Source organism: Sphaeramia orbicularis, chromosome 17 (assembly GCF_902148855.1).
Source record: "Sphaeramia orbicularis chromosome 17, fSphaOr1.1, whole genome shotgun sequence".
Classification (NCBI taxonomy): domain Eukaryota; kingdom Metazoa; phylum Chordata; class Actinopteri; order Kurtiformes; family Apogonidae; genus Sphaeramia; species Sphaeramia orbicularis.
Genome location: NC_043973.1, coordinates 16,175,092 through 16,187,843, shown reverse-complemented (window position 1 = coordinate 16,187,843; position 12,752 = coordinate 16,175,092).

The window sequence follows — 12,752 nt, the reverse complement described above, 5'->3', positions numbered from 1 at the left end:
ACAACTTTTATTCCTGGTTTAAACTGATTTAAGGTTAGATCCTATTTCAGACGCCCATGTAAACACCTTATTCCAGTTGAAGAAGAAAAGTTCGGATTAAATTTAAACCCGATTAAAGTCACTGGTTTAATCCACTTTTGAATCCGGGCTAAATTATTCCTCGGACGTGTAAACCCTTTATTCCGTTTGGACTTTATTCCTTCCATTCTGCACATGCTCGTTGTCTTGTCCTGTCATGATGACGCACACATTCTGCGCTGGCGGAAGAATATGCACTGCAGTCTAGTCAACCCAAACCGTTCCAGTGGGCTATTCTGATGGGATCTACCAGCCACTTGTTTTTTATTCATTCGTTTGTCATGCACTAATGAGTTCGATAAGTGGGCAAAACAGTTTGCACTGCAGTGCACCGACTGCCTTGTTCTTGCAGCCCTTCCGTTAGCTTAGCTTAGCCTAGTGTAGCATAATCGCTTCATTCCTATGGTCAAATGTAGCCAGGCTTTTATGGGTGATTTGTAGTATTTTATGAGTGATTTTGTGAAATTCAGTTCTCCCTAATCATTACTTTAGTCCGGTGGGGTCAATATGATCACAAATTGAGGCTCAAATCATGGCCATGTGACCTCCTGCAGTAATAAAATCTTGGGAAATAAAAACTAATGCAAAGCTAAAACAGTAAAGCAAAGCTAATTTAGCACATGCATCCCTTCCAACAAAAAGATTTTCCAACTTCCGTCAACACAACAGTCCCAAGATTGTATGAGTGCAGTAAGTCGCAGATCTAAAGAAGTTATTAGGGAGAATCGGATTTCACAAAATCACTTACAAAAGACAACAAACAGTGACATCCAGTCAGAGGAGGCAGGGGAGGCAGAGCCTCCCTTGTCAATCTTGAAGAGAAAAAAAACTTGACTATAAAATATAATAAATGTTGATAGTTGTCAGCTGGTATGTCCTATAAACTCATTTTCCGTTCGAATCCAATTTTGTTATTATTATTATTATTTTGTCAATTAGAATAGCAGAATTTCCACATGCTCCGTTCAAATACAGGGAGGAGATGCGTTGTGAGGCAGCGCTGTGCTGTGCCTCCAGGAGAACTGTCTCCTCCCCTCATGAACTCTGCTGGTACCCAATGAAAATATTGTGTCGCTGTCCCTCTGTATATCGCAGTTAAAATGCTTTCAAACACTCTGATTATATGCTCTATCCTTCCATAATCTGCATAACGTATGGAATGTATTTCTGTAATGTGTTTAGGCTCGCAGATTAATCATAAAACCACAGTGAAAAAGTCACTAGGGGAGGCAAACAGTACCCCTGCCTCATGATAGATGGCGCCTGTGAGTCCACAGATTCATGCGCTTATAATCTTCATTCTTTTTTATACACTTTAATTCACCAGGATCGGCGCATGGATTTCATTTACAAATAAAGGTAAGACCATAAACTTTTTTTATTTTTAGTTTGAAATGGCTCTTTTTGAAGGTTTCCTGTTGAGTTCCTGCCAGTCTACCTATGCTGACTTGATGCAGAGCCCATATACCCAGGCCATTCCTTTTGCTCACTCTCTCTATTCCAGTTTCTCAGGCCACCATATATTTGTAGATCTGGTTCTGAAAGAGTCAGTGCCTCCCCAGCCATGAACCCCACTGCACGTCACTGACAACAAATCACCTTTAAAAACTGTCTACGTGTGACCATGGAAATACAGTGACTACCAGATAACAAACAGACACTGGGACGGATCTGGAACAGAATCGCACCCCAATTTGGCCCGAAACCGTTTGGCAGATCTGGCCCGGTGTCCAAATGCACATCGGGCCAAAACAGGTACTGCTCCGTGAAATGGATCTTCTACAGAAACGGTCCAGTTCTGGCCCAGTTCCGTTCAATCACATCTAGAATATACACAAGAATCATGTTGGCCCAGAGTTGTATTACGACTCTGGTCCAGATCAGCATTACAACTTTGAAAATCAGTCTTGGCTGTGTGATGGGAGACTGTTCTGGGCCGAATCTGTAAGCCAGTACAACTCCAGAACTGCTAGAAAGAGCTGAAAGACGGATCAGATGCAGATTTGGTCCGAAGTCAGAAAACGGATGTGAGCTATAAACGGATGTAAAGGCTTTAATGCGGATCCGGCCCAAAGGTAATTGCTATCTGGATATGCTAAGCTAAGCTAACAGAAGGGCTGCGAGAACCGAATAAACATTCCTCATGTAAACCATTATTCGGGTTTAACATTTCCATGTAAACACAAGAAAAAGTACTTTAGTTCCAGATTAATTTCTTCTGGAAAAATAAATCGGATTTAAAAAAACACATCATGTAACCGTACCCACTGTCATACTGACTGTAGAAGATGAATCTCCTTCCCAAACTATACCACAACTTTATTAATGACCAGAGGAGAAATGTTTTTCTGCCACATTAAAATTAAATAATAATGACTCACATCAGTTACATCAGTTTTAAGGTTTTTAAGAGTTGTGGGTGTTCTTGATATAATACTTTTTATATAATACTGAGGCAGAATCCTAAGTATTTCTGTTAACCCATCTGGTTCTGACCTTGGATACATAGAAACAGCACAAACAAGCTTAAATACTGTTAAATGAACAACATTTTCATCACCTTTATGTCTTTTTTTTCTCTTTTTCTTGTGCTAAATAATAAACACTTCTTTTTTTTTTTTTTTTTTTTTTTTTTTAGCTTTTATTCTATTATTTGTATTTGTTTTCCATCTTTTATCTCCTTGTGTTTTCAAGGGCTTATCGTCCTTTGTCTCCTTCTTTTATCTTCAGTTTTTCTTGTACCCTGTCAAAGTAAATGATAAATCTGCCGATCCATCCACCCACACTGACACTATTGTTTGCACTGCAGAGCTAATTTAACAGCTAAAACCTCCTACTAGCGCATCAGATAATTACACATTGGTCGATAATTTGTGCTTTAAGGCGGGAAAGAGAGCAAGAGCAAGTTACTCACCTACTGCTTCTGCACTTGTACTTTACACAGCGTTTTCACAATTCATTGATTTTATATTTTAGATCACAGATGTCAAACATGCGGCCCGGGGGCCAAATCCAGCCCGCCAGAGGCTTCAATCTGGCCCATGGGATGAATTTGTAAAATGCAATAATTACACTGAAGATATTAACGATCAAAGAGGTTAGAATCATTTTTGGTCAATTCAATCTAAAGTAGAACAGACCAGTAAAATACTATCATAATAACCTATAAATAATGAAAACTGCTAATTTTCTCTTTGTTTCAGCGTTCAAAAAGAGTTACATTTCACAAAAATGTTTACATTTACAGACTAGCCTTTTAGAAAAAAAATGCGAATAACCTGAAATGTCTTAATAGACGTATGTGGAATTTTAAAAATATTCTCTTTGTTATTAAATGTTTTGTGTATTTGTAGATAAACTGTGATCTGTACGTTGTGAGGCACATGCATAAATGATAAACTAAGGTGTAATATTGTTAACATTGCACTTTGAATTTTCAGGTTGTTCATATTTGTTCATGTTATGTTCAAGTACAGATTTAAACCTTTTCATTACAGAATTTTACTTTTTTCCACTCAAAAGTTCTTATCTTATTATTTACATTATTTCACTGGTCTGGCCCGCTTTAGATCATATTAGGCTGAATTAACTTAGGCTGAATTAGGCTGAACTAAAATGAGTTTGACACCCCTGTTTTAGATCTCAAGTTTGCCCTACTTTCAATATGGCTGAGGAAAATAAAATAAAAATAGTCTATTTACCAAAAATAAATGGACCTTAACTACAAGAATGATGGTAATGGATAAAATACAAAACAAATAAATCAGCTAAATCTAGAATAGATAACAAGTATGAACTTAAAGACCTACATCTTTCTGCAAATACAGTCCTTTAACCCTTTTTTGGTAATTTCTGCATACATTACAAGACAGTGACAGCAACAGTTGGATAGTCATCAATCTCGGGTCCAATGTGGTCTACAGGGTCTGTAAGGTCCACCTCTGCATGAACAGTGAGTGTACCTGCTTTGTTAGGTACCTTGAAGTAATGGTACTAATGTAAGGAATGATGTTCAAAGGGATAATGTGGATGTGGACAGGGGTCTGGATCAGCACTTATGTTGGTCTAATGTTCTAAAAGCGATGTTCTAATGTTTTAAAATACATGTTCCTGTCACTTTACATGTGTTTTTCTTGTATTTTTTATATATAGGTCACAGGTGTCAAACATGCAGCTTGGGGGCCAAATCCGGCCTGCCAAAGGGTCCAGTCCGGCCCTTGGGATGAATTTGTGAAATGCAAAAATTGCAGTAAAATATGAACAATCTTTTTAGTTCAGGTTCCACATCCAGACCAATTCAGTCTCCGGTGGGCAGGATCAGTAAAATACGATCATAATAATATATAAATAATGACAACTCCAAATTTTTCTCTTTGTAAATGTAAATATTTTCATGTATTTAAACTAAAACAAAGTATAATTTCGCAAAAAAAAAAATGTGAATAACCTGAACAAATATGAACAAACCGAAATTTCTTAAGAGAAGTGTAATTTTAACCATATTCTGCCTGTTACTAAATGTTTTGTGTGTTTGTAAGTTATAATGTACATGTGTAAATCATAAACTGAGGCCGAATATTGTTAAAATGACACTTATTTTTTCAGTTTGTTCATGTTATTCACATATTTGAAAGGGTTGTTCATAGATGTAAACCTTTTCATTGTGTAAATTTACTTCTTTCACTCTAAAACATAGAGAAAAGTTTGGAGTTGACATTATTTATATATTATTATGTTATTATTTTACTGGTGTGGCCCAATTCAGATCAAATTTAGCTGAATCTGGCCCCTGAACTAAAATGAGTTTGACACCCCTGATTTAGGTCTACTTCTTGGATTTTTTTTTTTTTTTTTTTTGCCATTTACGGCTAAGGAACCAAATATGGTAACTTCATTGACTGATTTTGTAAATATTAATAAAACATTTTGAAACATTTCACAAAAATAATAAAGTCTTGTTATGTCCTCCAATAACCCACTAAGGTTGGAATTTGGAATTTCAGAGTATTTCTATGAGTGCCTTATAAAGGGTTAAAAAACTGATATTGGGCAGAGGAAAAGCCCTGCAAGCGTCTAATGAATAAATAAAATCCAGAGTCTCTGATGTCTTACAGTTAGGTAAGGAACAAACCTGCCTGATAAATCCCATCCATTGAGGAAGGAGATGCAGCTGCAACATGAACGTAATTTTTAAAAAGTTACTCTAAATTCAAATACAATATCTACAATGTTTCTTTATTCTAATTAAATAAACCAATTTTCAGTTAAATCTTATGTTTATAACACTGGTCTATAATTTTTTAGAAATGATTTGCTTCAGAGATTAAATGTGCTAAATGTTATGTAATTGGAAAATAAATGACAAAAGTGCCGGTTTGCTGATGTTTTCAAGGTATATGATTAAGTGTTATTACACATATATATTGGTTTATGTACATTTATATAATAGTTTTATAAATCTTCCACTAAATAGAACCTGTAAAGTGAATGTATTCTAATGTACAGACAATGTTTTGAAGTAGATCTTTTAGCTCTGAGACAAATATTCCTTTTGAGTCAAACCCATTCTCTCGTTAATTCTTGAATTTCACATTTTGACCCAAGGCTGTATCTTGGAAAGTTCAGCCAACCAGCATTTTTGACTTGATTTTTCTTTATCAGTGACTCTCATGTGGTAAAATGTCATTACTTTTATCCTGGAAGCATTTTCCTCGTAGACCAGTGTAATCAGATCTAAATTCCAAGATACTTGTATTTCATGGATATATGCTGAGATTATCATGGCCAGTATTTTGAAAACCATGAAATATTTACAGAGAAGATAGAATTTAGAATAACAGTGTGTAAACCAGCTGGTAAAACACACTAAGACTGACTAAATGCATTTGGTTGTATCACCTTTGAATGAGTGAATGATCTGCACGTTAATAAATCTATAACAGGGGTGTCAAACATGTGGCCCAGGGGCCAAATCTGGCCCGCCAAACGGTCCAGTCTGGCCCTTGGGATGAATTTATGAAATGTTAAAATGACCCACACTGTGATATTAATAATCATTTTAGTTCAGGGGCCACACTCAGACTAATTCAGTTTCAAGTAAAATACTACCATAATATCCAATAAATACTCCAAACTCCAAATTTTTCACCTTGTAAATGTAAACAATTTCATGTATTTACACCAAAACAACGTTTAATTTCAAAAAATGAGAATAACCTGAACAAATTACAACCTGACCTGTCTTAAGAGAAGTGCAATTTTAACAATATTCTGTCTTTTACCAATTTTTTTGTGTATTTGTAGATCCACTGTGATCTATAAGTTATAATGTACATGTGTAAATGATAAACTGAAGCAGAATGTTGTTAAAATTACACTTATTTTTTCAGTTCATGTTATTCACATTGTTTTAAAGAATAGTTTGTACATGTAAACATTTTCATAATTAAATTAAGCACAATTTTAACAGTTTTTTTTGCGTGTCACTCAGTGTTTGGTGTCTTTGTAGATCTGATCCATAATGCACATATAGCAATGATAAGTTTAGCTATAATACAGTTAAAATTGCACTTATTTTTCTTAAGAAATTTCTGTTTTTTCAAGTTATTTGCATCTTTTTTGTTTGGATAGTTTATAAAAGTAAGTATTTTTATCATTTAATGGGGTTTTTATGCTCTAAAACACAGGTGTCAAATATGTGGCCTGGGGACCAAATCCGGCCCCCCAAAGGGTTCAATCCGGCCCCTGGGATGAATTTGTGAAATGCAGAAATTACAGTAAGATATTAATAATCAAGGATGTTAAAATCATTTTAGGTCATTTCAGTCTAAATTGGATCAGACCAGTAAAATACTATCATAATAACCTTTAAATAATGAAAACTGTAAATTTCTCTTTATTTTAGTGTAAAAAAAGTAAAATTACACAAAAATGTTTACATTTACAGACTAGTCTTTTACAAAAAATCTGAATATCTAAAATGTATTAAGAGAAGTATATGGAATTTTAATAATAATTTGCCTGTTATTTAATATTTTGTGTATATGTCGATTACTTTTTTCACTCAAAAGTTCTTATCCTATTATTTATATTATTTTACTGGTCCGGCCCACTTTATATCATATAAGGCTGAATGTGGCCCCTGAACTAAAATGAGTTTAACGCCCCTGCTCTAAAACATAGAGAAAAATTTGGAGTTGACATTATTTATATATTATTATGTTATTATTTTACTGGTCCGGCCCCCCTACAGACCAAATTTGGCTGAATGTGGCCCCTAAACTAAAATGAGTTTGACACCCCTGATCTATAACATAACATTCAGTTCTTCTCCTGCCGTACCACTATCCTTTTTGTTTGTTTTGAGTGAGAAGTCTCTGAAAGGTGGAGCTGCACACAGTGAATAATGACAAACCAACACACATGGTTTCAGGTTGAAAAGAACAACCAAGCAAGGCTCTGAAGAACAGTTATGACTTTGACAAATTATTCTGAATGCAATAACATGATGGAAAAAAAGAGAAAAAAAAAAGAAACTTGTCATTGTTATTCTGAGTAATGTATTTATGTTGTTTGCACAGAAAGAAACCTTACATTGTCTTGTCTCTGGAGTTATAAAATAGAAATTGCTTCTGAAACAGAGCATGTGGTAAATAGACAATATCTGATTGTACAGTAACAAGATATTTAATCATGCACATCTATGACTAATTTTATCTACTCAGACCATAGTTGTTTCTCATACACTGAGTAGTGCCCACATTTCCTTTTTTTCTAGTTTTGTTGAAGTTAAGATAAACTGCCTCCGCCACTACTGCCATCAAATAATACCAGCAAATTAGGCTACTGGTGTTATTATTATTATTATTATTATTATTATTATTATTATTATTATTATTATTATTATATATTCTTGTATTATTACAACAATATTTTTTTCCCCCCTCACTCCCCCCTCTCTCTTTCTCACTTTCATTCACACCCCCCTCTTCCCCTTTTCCCTATCGCCCCTAACCAAGCTATATTGTTTAGTTGCTATTTACATTTATGATCTTTTTCATCGTAATATGATAATATAATAATATAATAATAATATAATAATTGTTGTTGTTTGTCAATACTCTGTCATTGTTGTTGTTTTTGGTTTGCTTGTTTATTTGTTTGAGTTTCCCGTTGTTTATGTGTTGTTGTTGTTGTTGTTGTTGTTTTTCTGTCCACATTGTCTTGTTAACTATCACTAATTTAAAAAAAAAAAAAAAAAAAAGTGGGCAGGAGGATAAGATAAAACACACACACACACACACACACACACACACACACACACACACACACACACACCTACACACACACACAAAAGAAATTAAGATAAACAGCTTTCCCTAAAAAAGTCCCACATTTTAAAATTTAGCATTAACTTTAACATTCTTTGTGGTATCATTTCGATAACCTTATGCAATGTCAGACCATTTATTACCCCGCCCCCTGAAGGGGAGGCAAGGGGTATAGTTTTTGGTTCGGTTTGTTTGTTTGTTAACACTCTAGCTTCAAAATTATTAGTTGAATTTATACCAAATCTGGTTTATAGATTGCCAGTGACCCAGAATAGATGTCATTACATTTTGGGAAAAGTAGATCAAAGTTCAAATGTTTAATGAGTTTTTTTAAATCTTATTTTTCCCATTTACTTATAATGGGCAGAATTTCTAATGTCTATAAAAACATAAATTTTGGTTCAATTTACTTCAAGCTTGGCACATATATAGAGGCAATATATATCAGCACACGCATAGACATGACGTCAGCTAAATCGATGCTAAAATAATCTATAATACGTGCGAGGGGCGGGGTTTGTTGTGCCTGGCACCACTTGTTTTGCATGGCGTTGCTGAACCCAGATCTGACCGACTGAACCAACCCCCCCACAGGCTTGTACTGTAGGCACTAGGCATGATGGGTAATCTCTTCTTCTGCCTTTTTTCTCTCCCTGATGCACCAATCACCAAGGTCATAATAGTTTTGGATTTTTCATTATAGTTTAGTTTTATTTAGTTTTGACTTTTTTTTTTCTCTAATTCAGTTAGTTTTAATTTGTTTTTAGAGCAGGTTTGCTAGTTTTTATTAGTTTTCATTTTTTTCTAAATGCTTAGTTTTAGTTTCGTTTTAGTATTAATTTTATTTTTTTCATATCTTTTATCTTCTTCTCCGTCATATTCAAATAAATCCCAGACAGGACTCTGTTGTTTTCTCCCAAATTTAGTCTCCATGTTTCCAGGTAGAGTGGGGACGAGAAGACGATTCTTAACTACAAGAGACGAGAAGTGACGGACCGTGAAGTGACGTATGGTGCCGCTAGCTAAAATTGCTAGAGCGAAATAAATCAATTTTGCATCAGTCCGACAATAACAAAGATGAAAACGAAGGGAATTTTATCCAGAATTTTTATACGTTTTAGTTAGTTTTGTAAACACACAATACAGTTTCAGTTCGTTATTGTGTTTTTCTTTTAATTATAGTTTTTATTTATTTCAGTTCACAAAAATGTTTTTACAATTCTAGTTTTCGTCATTTCGTTAGTTTTCGTTAACGATAATAACCTTGCCAATCACTATGAAAGAGGGTCAGTCTGGACTCATCAGACCACATGACCCTTTTCCACTGAAACGCAGTCTGATCTTTATGCTTTCTCCAAACTGAAGGTTGTTTAAGTCAGGAGAAGCTTCAATCTGCATCAGTTCAAACACATTAATCACTGCAGTAATTATCCAATGGACGGATCTTACACATTTTCTTAGTTAAATCCAAGTGGAGACTTTTACAGCAGCAATAGTTTCACTCAGAGAAGCTGTAATTTTATTATAATGTAAATTAATGTTTAACTGTTACTCGTGGTAACACCACCATGAATGTACTTTGTTTCTATTTTTCACACATATTTTGGTTATATAATGCAAATATTGTGAATAAGTTTATTCTAATTTGGTATAGGCCTATTTGTTCATTGTCGAGGTTTGAAGTTTAACCCTTTCATGCATCCTGGTCACCACAGTGGACAGCTATTCAAAGCTCTTCTCTTGTATATGTATGGATTTTGTTGTTTTAGTTCCATATCAGTGGACACTTTTGCATCATCCAATACACTGCAATTCATACCATTACTGTAAGTTTGCTGTTCTATATAAACCTGATCTGCACTAACATGTTTGAGTGTTGAAGGGGTGGGATTAAATAAATTATACTTCCTCCCTCTTCTTTTCGAATATGCAAATGAAGTCATGTATATGTATGTTTTGTTTTTTTGTTTTCTTCCATGACCTCTCACTACCAGTTTTATTTCTAAAGACTAAGTAAGGTTACTTTTTCTTGTTGCATATTCGAAATAAACTAAACTAAACCAAAAAAAAAAAAAAAATCAGTTGCTTGTTATTGTCACTAAACTGCAATTAACTGTTTTTTTTTTTTTTTTTTTTTTTTTTTACACAAAAAAAATATATATATTTTTTGCATATTATCTCCATGAAGTTAGTAATGACTAGTATTAGAGTATGTTAAAATGTGAGAAAACAGCAGATGAGCAGCATTAAAAAGGTTTTTATTTCATGGTTTTCACATGATATATCAGTAAATCCATGTTTTTTTGCTTCTGAAATTAAAGGCATGGTGTCAAGCTGACATTTTTGGAACTCAATGAAAAATAGGCTCATAAGAAAATTTTCAATCGCATTGTTTTTTTTTTCATGCTTAAAGAGGAATAAAAACACTCAGGAAATAAATGTTGATTAAGGTTCTTATAATTCATGCACGAAAGGGTTAAAGACAATACTTGAAACTATGTTAAATTATTGATGAGAAATGGGGGTGGGATTAAATAAATTTTCTTCTTCCCACTCCTTTTCCAGCATAAATGAATGTATTAAAGTATTGTACCTGCATGTATTTTTATTGCATGTTTTTGTTGTATGCAGGTGTTGTAAATGCTTGCTCGCTTGAAATAAATGAAATGAATGAATGGATGAATATATAGTTTCTATATTATTACATTCAATACAACTGAGATCATCCTCTTCACCATGTTCTAAAAAAACAGAAAAGTAGCTGCATTGGATGATTCATCACATTATGATGCAGTTCTGAACATTACAGGAGATCCTTCATCTGCATCAGATCACACTGTACAACACTGATAGAACTGAAGATGGACTTTACATTGAATATGTATTTTCAAATTGGCAGAAATCTAACAATAAGCATTAGCTCAAAAAGACCCAGTGCTACTTTTTGTTTCTTCCCAAATGAATTTTTCTGTAGATTTAACCTTTCTAAAGAGATTTATCACCATTTATTATAATATTATCCTCTTATTTTGCCTTGTTTTCAGCAAATACTGTATATTAATAAATGAATGTAAAACGAGTGTCTCCATCCACTGTCACTGATTCAACTCCATGGGTTTTACTGGTGGGGTTCTCTATGTTTAACCTTTCTTAAGTGATTTATCACCATTTATTGTATCATTATCCTCTTTATTTGAAGTTTTTTCAGCATAAATTATGTATTTTCCTATATTTAATTTTGTGATTATGTAGACATTCATAAAAACTCAGAATAAATTCAAAGGTTATTACATCAAAACAGAAAAAAATAGGACCAATGGCCCTGTAGCTTACCGGCCAAATTAAAAGCTTTGGGAAATGTATCCAGATGCCATTTATTATCACCCAGTTATGTGTATTTATTCTAGTACACAAATAGCCCATGTTTTGGTCATATTCCAATCAGATCTGTAAAAAATTCAAATTCCAACTTGATATCATTGATACTTACTGATTTATTGGATCAATCCACGTCCTATCTGTCATGTCTGCTCCCAGACTGTGTCTGGATTTTGTCTGTCTTGTCTGTCTTTTCTGTTTTGTCTGTCATTTCCTGTTTTATTTTGTTAAGTTTCCCTCATGTGTCTTGTCTGGTGTCTTTACTTCCCTTCCTTGATTGTTTCACCTGCTCCTGATTGCCTGACTCCACCCTGATGTGTTCCACCTGTGTCTAATTGTCTTCCCGCCCTCTTGTGTATTTAAACCCTGTGTCTTCCCCTGTTTCTTTGCCAGTTTGTTTGCTACACTTGTTGTGCTTACTCACCAGTGTTTTTTGATCCTGTCAGTCTGTCTGCCCGTTGGGACCCGTTTTTGTCTTCTGACCACCGATTCTGCCTGTTCCTCATCTGCCTGCTCGTCTGGTTCTGACCTGGTTCTTTCATCCAACTTCCGATTCTGCCTTTCCCCCGATTACCTCAGCCTCAAACGTTTTACCTGTGTTTTGACCCTCGCCTGGACTTTGACCGTGAGTAAGCCTTTCCCTCATGTCCCGTTGCCACCTGATTTGCTCTCCTGTGTATGACCTGGCCTGTTTTTTGACTGTCCTCTGTTTTGCCCTAGTCGGGTTGCTGTCGGGATTTCTCTGGCTCGGCTGTGCTGACCGCCCGCTGTCCCCGCTCACAGCCCGGACGTCGAGTCCTGAATCACACGCCTTCACAGACGTGTTAATAATTCTGTGCTGTGTTTTTTCTCCTGTGATTGTGTTTAATAAACATTCAACTTTTCATCTGCGTACTGGTCTAGCATTTGGGTTCAGGCTTTGTACTCTCTGTTACACTATCTCTGAAAAATTTTCCCTTTATAAAA